This window comes from Candoia aspera, chromosome 4 (genome assembly GCF_035149785.1).
Source record: "Candoia aspera isolate rCanAsp1 chromosome 4, rCanAsp1.hap2, whole genome shotgun sequence".
Taxonomy (NCBI): Eukaryota; Metazoa; Chordata; class Lepidosauria; order Squamata; family Boidae; genus Candoia; species Candoia aspera.
Window position 1 is genome coordinate 76,620,436 of NC_086156.1, and position 10,202 is coordinate 76,630,637.

A 10,202-nucleotide genomic window follows, 5' to 3' on the forward strand; every position below is an offset into this window, starting at 1 on the left:
ACTGAATTAGATCTTATTGCAACTTGGATTTTATACCCATTTTTATCTTCTATTTATATCTGGCTGTTTTGTATTGTATTTTTATATGTTTATGGTTTTAAATTGTTAATTTTATTGTAAACCACCCGGGGTCCCCCTTCTGGGGGAGATGGGTGGTGATAAAATTGGATGGATAGATAGATGATAGATAGATAGACAGATAGATAGATAAATGCCATCTTTGCTGTAGACCTTCACCACCTGTTGAAAGAAAACAGATTCAGTGTGAGGTGAGGGTCGGCTTCAGTTTTGTGAGAACATGCCTTGAGAACATGTTTGTGGTTCCAAAAGCTGTGCTAGCTACCTGGGCATTCTGGAATTTATATTCCCAAATACTATTATTGAGTAGTCCAGAAATACAGCACAGTACATAAATATGGAGTAAATACATTAAGCAAGTCTGAAGGACACCAGGTTGAGGAAGATTATGAGAAGAACTCCAAGCCAAAAGCATAGTTACAAGACCAGTTGGAAAAATTACTAATGTATTACGGAACTTAATATTTACCTAAATATTTATGTAATTGACAATCTTATTTACACTGGGTATTTACTTCGAGAAGATTTTAAGCATTTGGCCAAGATATGAAATAAAACAGGAAAAAAATACCACTCCCAAATTTGGCCAGTCAAGTTGAGAGGAATATAGGCTGAAATGACTACGCATCACCTGTCTTCTAGTGATTGCCACAATGAGGAATATCACCAAGAAAGGAAAGCTGGAAGCAGCCCTAGGGCCGACACTCAACCAGACTCTAGAGATCAAACAGTTGGATGTCTGCGATGAGAAATCCATCCACAACTGTATTAACAGCATCCCTCAGAGACATACTGACATCCTCAGCCTGCAGCTTCATCAGCCTTCTGGGGGATATACAACAAACCCCAGGAACCCCTGTGTATGTATGTGAAATTAAGTGTGTGTGTGTTTTTAAGGAATTTTAGTGGCCAGCCTTGGGATTAAGAGAATTGTAACTTCTTCTGCACTGATGTAACTCTATGCAAATACATACTTCCCCAGGTTACATTCTGAACCCAGTCGTGGAGGAAAATGCAAACAGCTTTGTTAGACTCCTCATATCAAGAAACAATGCCTTAGGTGTCACACTAATATTGTACATAATGGAAGGCTCTTTCCCACCTGTTGCAATCTTGCCCTACCTGGTGCTTTCCCATGTGCTGGAATTGCAGCCCCCCACCTCCCACTGCAGACATGGTCCATAGCAAGGAGAAAGCCACTTGCATTGGAGGGAAAATGCCATCTCATCAGTGAATGAGATTTTAACTGATACAAATCCAGGGCTGACTTTAAAAAAAGCAATGCGAGAAATCCATAGTGTGCTTTAATAAGGTATCCCCTAAAGTTAAAATAAGGCAATTATTTACCAGGATAATGCAACTTAGTAACTTTCGACTTTGGATTTAGCGACCTTCCATTCTCCACACATTCTGCTCTCTTTGGTTGGAAAAGTGTATTTATTCACTTCAAACCATACCAAATCAGTCCTGCTGTTTCAGTAGGTGGCCCTTCTGCTAGTTATATGACATGGACCCTTGGTCTCTTGTTCCAAGTTTTCTCCTAATAGCGCCACTGAAAATGGGCCAGAGAATATCACCCTGTTCCATTTAAATAGCCTCTAGCTCATTTTGTCCCTCAAGAGACCTACATATTATATGTGCTAGGGCCCAGGATGTGAAAGAAAGAAAGAAAGAAAGAAAGAAAGAAAGAAAGAAAGGAGGGATAGAGGACTGAGTAAAAATCAGTAGTAGGCCCAGAAACTCTCATTTGACTCTGCAGGTGCCTAGACTCAACATAAGCAAGAAATCAGAGGCAGACTCATGGCTCCAGAGCAGACTAGCTTTTTGTTGTCAAGAGCTTCTGGCCACTCCCTTCTCTTGAAGGGCAGAACCTCTCTCAGTTGGCCTTCTATCCTCAGCTATGCCAGCTTACTCCTAGATTTAACAGACAGTCAAGTGAGATGCTGTATATTGTTCGGGGTTTCATCTTGTCCTTTGCTTTGGGTATTAATAACTAGGATGGCCCTACATCTGTTTCTGATCCTTTTCTCATAATTGCATTAATACAGTATGCATTCCAGTCTTTGAGATGTCAGAGAAATACGTCAGTATAATTTTTCTGCCCCAATGGTTGAGTTCTAATCTGCCTCAGTCTTACCATTACTCCTGTTCTTACAGCTTTCCTGCAAGACAATTTAAGGGCAGCAGATTCCCTTGGCTTTCTTTGCTTTCCCACCTAGCATCAGCATCTGGTAGGAGAAGCCACCTGTCATGAGTGCCGTTGAGCTGAAGACATCAGCGCAATGGCACACATGACAATAACGAGGAAGCAGGGGAAGGGGCTCAAGATAAGCAGCCATCAGCTCACAAAGAAGAAAGAAGAAGAGACAAAGGCTAAGCGAATCGCGAGGCACACCCAAGCTGTTAGCACCAGCGCAACGGAGATCGCCCAGCTGACAGCAATCACCGGCTGAATAAGGAAACCGATGATGGGCGATCCCGGAGCACCAGCGGGGCCTCGCAACCCTTCACCTACCGGCAAGACAGCATGCAGGACAAAGGGGGGATGACGTAACCCTGAGTGAGGGGGCGCTGACCGGCGCGGGGTATTTAAACCCCGCACCGGCGCGCTCCTGTCACTCTCAGCTTTTTTCGGAACTGTTACTATGTAAAGAATAAAACTGAACCTGCTCTCGCACAAATCAGCGTCAGTGCTTTACTCTGCATAGACAGGGCATGACACCACCACTAATTGCTCTCCTTGAAGTGCAGCAGGGCAGGCTTGGGCAAATGTGGGTAGATGCCTGGAATGGAGGCTTTAGCCACTTTACAAGTTGCTCAAGTGACAGGTTGCTGGATGTGATGCAGGCTGTTGCAGGCTGTTTCTGAATATGGGTATAGACTTAGTTCAGTTACGGGTCAGTGGAGCAGAGGAGAGATGCATAATGAAATAGGGAATTTGCATCACACATTGAGAGAGCTCTTTTCCATTTCTATTTTGGGCTGGGCTAGTTTTGGACAGAGATTTACCAGTCTTCTGTTTTTTGAGTTAGAGGGGGAACCTGGCAGAATTCTTGTCAATTTCCCCACAGTTCTCAAATATACCACATGGGTAAGGATTGTAAAAAATCTAACAGGCTCACCTGGGGCAAAACCACCAATATGTTTTTCCCCCCAATTTAAATCACGTGGTATTCAGATCACACATTTTTTTTGCAAGACCACTGAACACTTGTTTAATAACAGGTCAGGCTGCCTACCAGAAAAGTGATATACTGATCTATATCAGGAGCCCACCTATGTCAGCATGGATCTGACCTCAGATGAGCAGATACCTCTATAAAAGCCAGGGTGTCCAGTTTCTCCTGTGGCCCAAGCCAAAATGGCCATGGAGGACAGTGACGTATGACTAGAGAAGAGGCATTCCTGCAGCAGTCTCAATTAGTCAATATGAATTGGCAGATGCCAGCCCCTGTGTGTGTCATCACAAATGAGGCAGAGATATCATAGATCTTTTATACACCAAGATTTGTTTCAGAAGAAGCCGGAAAATGCTCCTTTAAAACGGCTACAGTTAAGAACAAATTTAGGTTATTCCCCCATAAGTGGCTGGGTTTAAGACGAATACTGTATCATGATGACATGTCTTCTAAAAATGGTGAATGGAATAGCTCAGAGCTACATTTAGTGGGTCATGTGGAAGTGCCTTTTCTCTAGCAACACATGGGCCAAGGTTTATTTTAAAAAGGCAAAGAAAGAACAAGGCAAGGATTTAAGCATCACATTAATTGAACTGAGACATCAATGTCATTTAGAAATGTATACATGGTATGTTAAGCAAAGCAGTTGGGAGCTTGAATTCAGAAATTATGGAGAGATAGGGTCCAGTGTGAAAAATGAGGGCATATATTCTGGATATCTGATTCTACTGAGCCCAACTTTGGGGTGGAATTAAGTCCTAAGATTTCATGAATCCAAGATTTGTTCCTGCAAGTCCTTGGCAGAGGTCACTGCTGCAAAGAAAGAGAGTCTACTCAACTAGTCTTGCTCTCCATTATTTGTTTCTGGATTGTTTCTTTTGTGGATGGAAATGAATGTTTAGAAACCATGTGAAAGCTTTGTTATGAGTTAGGACAGGAGAATACATTTCCCACTTTCTGACACCAGAAGCCAGAGGTGACTTGCATAAGAATGGATCTTCATAATTAATTACAGGATAAAAATCAAAACATGATCAACTGAATTGCAAGTTTGCTTTGTGTCTCCAGATGCAATAGCAGTTCCTGCTTCTGCAGCTTGTATGCCAAACAGAGGGTCTATAGATTTATTATTTGTTTATTGGATGGATGGATATCCTGCCTTTCATTCAGGAGTTCAAGGCACCGAATGCAACTTCTCTCTTCCTATTCCCCCCCCCCAACAATAACCCTGGAAGATAGGTTGGGCTGACAGAGAGTGACAGGCCAAAAGCCACCCAGTGAGCTGAGGGTGGATTAGAACCTGGTCTCTTTGTTCCTAGTCCAACACCTTAACCAGGCAATCCTTCTGCCTGACATACTTCTTGTCCATGATTTTGTCTTGAAGGATCCCTGCCCCATCTTTTAAATCACACAGAATTCAGCACATGTAATTCTAGCCATAACAGTTCTATTCTGTTACAAAACTTCTATTGCAGGAACATGGAACTGCTCTGTAGTCAGAGGCCATATTTTGGGGGAAGTGGCTAGGGCAGCAGAGGACAAATTGAGGACATATTGACATTACTGAAATGAGGGTGTAGTTCCTTGAAGGGTGGGTCTTTTCTTCCTCAGAATTTGGAGTTTTAACTGTTTGCCTTGTTAAGCTTATACAACGATTTATATACTTGTTTTCATTCTTTCCCACCATGCACATAAGCTAGTCTTCTCTTTCACATATGATCCAGTCTTTCACCAGTACTAAATAACAATCCAGTTGCCAGGTGTTCAGGCACTGTGCATTGCGTATATTGGTGGACATCACTTTAACCTTTGCTGCAAGCAGCAAGATGTCTTGAGTTTTTTCTGGTGATAACCATCAACACAATAATCATGTGGTATTGCAGTCCTCTTTATACTATTAATCCTCAGGTCTCAATCTCTGAGTATCTGGAAAAGTTAATGATGGCCATACTTTCTGGCTCAAAGCTTTGGATATCCAGGAGGCAAACTTTCAAGGATCAACAGTGTCGTTCTCAGTTGTCTGTTTCCATTTGATGTTTTGTCTTATTGGATAGTGAATGGATAAACAGTCAAAATTCTTAACTACTTCTTATAGTCAGCAATGCTGGGCTGGGCTTCATTGGTCCTACTGAGTGTCAATCAGTTGAAGAGATGAAGGCTATAATGGAGACTAACTTCTTTGGTGTAGTAAGGATGATTAAAGAGGTCTGGCCTGACATGAAGAAAAGGCAGAGTGGTCACATTGTGGTCCTCAGCAGTGTCATGGGTTTGCAAGGTAAGATGAGTTTAATCTGTCTACATTGTGCTTAGTCAATTCATGAGATTCATGAGCTGCAGATGAGGCATTCCATTCAGACCCATATCTTTTAGGACAACCTTCCTTGCCCAACATGATACTCTCCGGGTATATTAGACCACAACCAATTCCCAGGTCGTATGGGCAAATCAACTGTGGGTAATTTCATCTAAGAATTGGAGGATACATGGTTTAGAAATAATGTTGAATAAAGTAAGTTCCAAATTATGTACCAAATTTCACAACCATTCACAACATATAACCCTATTTGTATAGATTCACTTGTGTTGTTCCATAATGCTAGTTTGGAACAAAACTTGCAGATATTTTTATTTATATACCGGAGTATACAAATAATATGGTAACTGTATGATAAATGTATCCAAACTGTACAGACCAAAAGTCCTTCTTTGTCACAAAAGTGATATGTACATTTTGCTTTCAAGTTTATATTTAGTCTTTCCAAACCTTTCTTTTGTTCCTCAAGATGCAGAAAACTCAATTTCAGGCATCCAAATGAACAAGGATTTGCAGCTTGAAGTCATGGTTCTAAAATTAACAATAATTTTAAAAAAAAAACCCAATACCAATACCAGGGATTGGCTGAGTTCTCACAATATGCCAGGTTAGGGTTTGGTAGTATCTGGTTCAGAATGGTATGGGAACCTAGCCATTATCTTGGCATGTCATCAGCCAGCACAACCTATTATTCCAGGAATTGGTTACATTCCCTGGGGTAGGGGCCCCAGATCATTCCACTTTCCCATTGGAGGGCTGCAAGTAACATCACAGGAAGGGAGGTGACATCATGGGAATGGATGGAAGCAATGTTTCTAGCTGGTGTAGGCTTTCACAGCTGGTATCTGTTGGGCAGTGTTGAGCTTCAGGATTTAGTGACCATGGCCTAGACAACAAATTTCCTGACTTTTCACTGGCAGCTGTGGCTGACCTCTTCAGTGGCAAGGTGGCCCAACGTTTCTAGTTGTTTGGATGCATGGGAATGAAAATGGGAGCAGTAGAGCTCTGGGCCATTCACTTCCATTTTCTCCTGTAAAAACCCTTCAACAGCCCTCTCCCCATAGCTCTGTGCCAGGAAATGACTCTGTGTGTTATTAAAAATGTGAGGAAAGCTCTCCCAACATGGTTTGGATTTGTCTCAAGTTTGATCACACCAGCAGTTCAAGGGCAAACTATGCAACAAATGAAATTATTTGGGCCTTTAGGGACTGTACTGGAAGGGGAAAAAGGCCAGTTGGGCCTTACCACCCCAAAGCTAAGTTCCTGCTGGTCATTTGTGATAAGCAAACTCTGCAGAGTTAATGCTAGCCATAATCTATTGTCTTTTTTCTTCCAGGCATCATTTTCAATGACATCTATGCTGCCTCCAAATTTGCCATTGAGGGCTTCTGCGAAAGCCTTATTATCCAAACGCTCAAATTTAATATCTTGTGCGTGGGTAGTAATGGTGATGCTAATAAGCCTCCCTCCTGTAAAAATATAGTTAGGTTTTCCATTGTCCTTATTTCTGTAAGGTTTTAATGGATGAAATACAAACCAAAATTCAGGAGGGGTAGCCATACTCATCAGAAGAGTCTAGCAAAAGGCTTAGATTTTGAGCTTCTAAGCAGAAAAAAGTGGCAATATGTAGAAAACATTTGTTCTGTTAACTGAGTATCCCATAGCTGCTGGTCAGATAAAATCATTATGAATAGTTCAGAGGTAGCGACTATATAGGCTTTTGGAATCTGTTTCCCTCCAGGTTGGTTGTAATTGTATCTTCCCAATCCTTCAGCCATACTGACTGAAGATTCAGAGTGTTAAGTAGAAGAAAGATGCTTTAGCATCTGTACACATTTTGAGGAACAGCTCTTACCGTACTAAAACAGTATTCCTTGTTCTGGTGTTCTCCAAATGTGTTGAGCCAACAACCACATTACTTTGGAACTCTGCGAGTGGTAAGCTCAACATCTCTGGAGACCACCATATTGGAAAAGGTAACTCAACGTTTTCTTAATAAATCAATGCAAATAACTCTTACTTATCATTTCTTGGGAGGCTTATTGGAGTGGTTCCACTTTCAAGAATGGATTCTGACTGGCCATTAGCACTCGATTTGTATTAGCACTAGATTTATACAGCTCGTACTATAGTTTTTAGGATAGCTGGTGAAGAATGTTCTGGGCATACATGCCCAGAAACTGTCAGACGGGTTGCCAAGAAACAGCCCTAAACTGTGGCTGTTTTGTGCCTTACATGAGGAGATCCAGGGGCTACTTTGCTCATTCAAATTACTGTATCTGCACTGGCATATTTAATTATAAGGCAAACTGTAAGTAAGGAACCAAATTTTACTATTTGTCATGTTTATATTAGTTGAACATTTATATACATAATCTCACACATATACACATATGCCTTTACTTGGCCTCTGCTATATCTTTGGAGCTATGTTGGGCTTAATTATAACATAATTATATTAACTTAAGTTTTGCAGGAAAAACATTTCCAGCTGATGCCACAAGATACAGGGGAGAAATTTGTTTACATATTAATATAAGTTCATAATTTTTTTCATTATGAATCAGTGTACAAAATGAATTAATCAGGTTTTTTTTTAATGTTCTTCACCAATTAAAAAGTATGAGGGAATATTTGCATAAGCATGCATATATTCATGAAAATAATGTACAAAGATCATTATACCAAGGAAAAGTTTGCAACAAATATACAGTATATAGCAAAATTTCAGTAAAAAATCTGTGTATTTGGGAAAACATAGCAGCAAAATTTTAATGCAAACTTAGAACCATCTAAAGTACCACTGAACATGACCAATTCACAAAAATTAAAACCTGAAAGAAACTGAAATTTTGTAGCCAATATCTCCCAGAATAGGACTGCTTCTAGAAATCCATTTCTTTTATGATTATTCATGCTTGATTTGTAGTGTCAGCTTGATAAGAGCTTGGTCCAGTGGTGACTGAGTTTGAGATGAAAATCTATGAAGATGCAGAAAAAGCTGACTATTCCAAGACAGATCCTGAGACTGCTGAGTTATTCTCTCAGATCTACCTGATGTCATGCGCTGCCTCCCCCTGAATAACAGTCAGACACTGTCTTGCGAGTCAGGCTCTGGTTTATTGCAGGGCAGGTACAGCGTTGGTAGAAAAAAGCTGAGAGTGACAGGAGCGCGCCGGTGCGGGGTTTAAATACCCCGCGCCGGTCAGCGCCCCCTCGCTCACGGTCACGTCACCCCCCTTTGTCCCATGCGTTGCCCTGCCGGTGGGTGAGGGTTTCCGGGATCGCCCATCATCAGGTTTCCATTCTTCTGCTGATTGCTTTCAGCTGGGCGATCCCCGTTGTATTGCCGCTGATGGTTTGGGTGGCTCCGTGATTCATTTGGCTATTGTTTGTTGGCCGTTAGTCGTTGTAGGTTGATGGCTACTTAACTTGTACCCCTTCACCTATTTCCTTGTCATTGTCATGAGTGCCATTGCGCTGATGACTTTAGCTCAACGGCACTCATGACACCTGAAAACTTCCAGAGCCATCTTCTCCAGCCTGAGTCAAACACCTGAAGATGTAGCCGAGGTGACCCATTCTCTAACCTGGGGATTGATACTGGAGAATCAAGAGGTGCAGATATGTCCCCTGATCTCTTCACACTGGCTAGACTCCCTGTGTTCTGCCTCCCATCCATTCATAGTATCTGTAAGCATGTATGTGGAGGGAGGTTGTATACATACCATGTTTTCGTATGCACTCATATGATATTGATCAGCGTGGTGTGCTCTAGCAGGCCTTCTCTGACACCTGTTATCCTTGGGACTCAGAAAGCTTATTTACATCATAGAACAACCTCATTCATTTTTGTTGAGAAACACCATCCTTTTGTTTCCTAAAGCTGACTTTCAAAATCCCTTTCATAATACTCATGTGAATGTCCTCTGATTCCCTTGGCAGCACATACTGAGGGCCATTGGTACGGCCAAGCCACCCTTCCGTCAGCAGACCAACGCCATTTATACCCCCATGATGGCTCTCAAGCAAGCTGATCCCACTGGGGCCCTGATGACTGATTCCTTCTATAAATTGGTCTTCAGTTATGACAACCTTTTGTGCATTAGCTTGAAGGCCATCCAGCTCATCCGCTGGCAAGCCCGCAAAATGAGACAAGGTGCCCAGTTTCTGGGCTTCAGATAAGGCTCTTTGTGATGGTAACCCAAATTGTGCAGTCAGAAAGATTGAGGAGAGGGAAGCGGCTGGTTGCTTTAGGCAATTGCTTAATGTATTAGCTTTAGACTATTGAACTTACACTTTATGTCTGTTAAACTCTCTTAATTCCCAATTCTTGTTTTGTGTGTATCATTTGCAATATGTGTAGAATTATTTTGCAAAACAAAAAAGAGAGGAGGAAAAAGATAAAACAAAGAAGCATCAATCCTAAAAAAGAAAAGCAATTTACAAACCCAAGAAGCATATTTGTATTTATTTATTTTCTATCCCACCTTTATTATTTTTATAAATTACTCAAGGAGGCGAACATACCTAATAGTCCTTCCTCCTCCTATTTTCCCCACAAGAACAGCCCTGTGAGGTGGGTTGGGCTGAGGGAGATTGACTGGCCCAAGGTCACCCAGCCGGCTTTC

General features: G+C 41.6%; 1 pseudogene; it reads left to right on the top strand.

Annotated features, from left to right (window-relative positions):
* Positions 1–731: 731 nt before the first annotated feature.
* On the top strand, positions 732–9,812 carry LOC134496323 (retinol dehydrogenase 8-like; annotated as a pseudogene).
* The last annotated feature ends 390 nt before the right edge of the window (positions 9,813–10,202 follow it).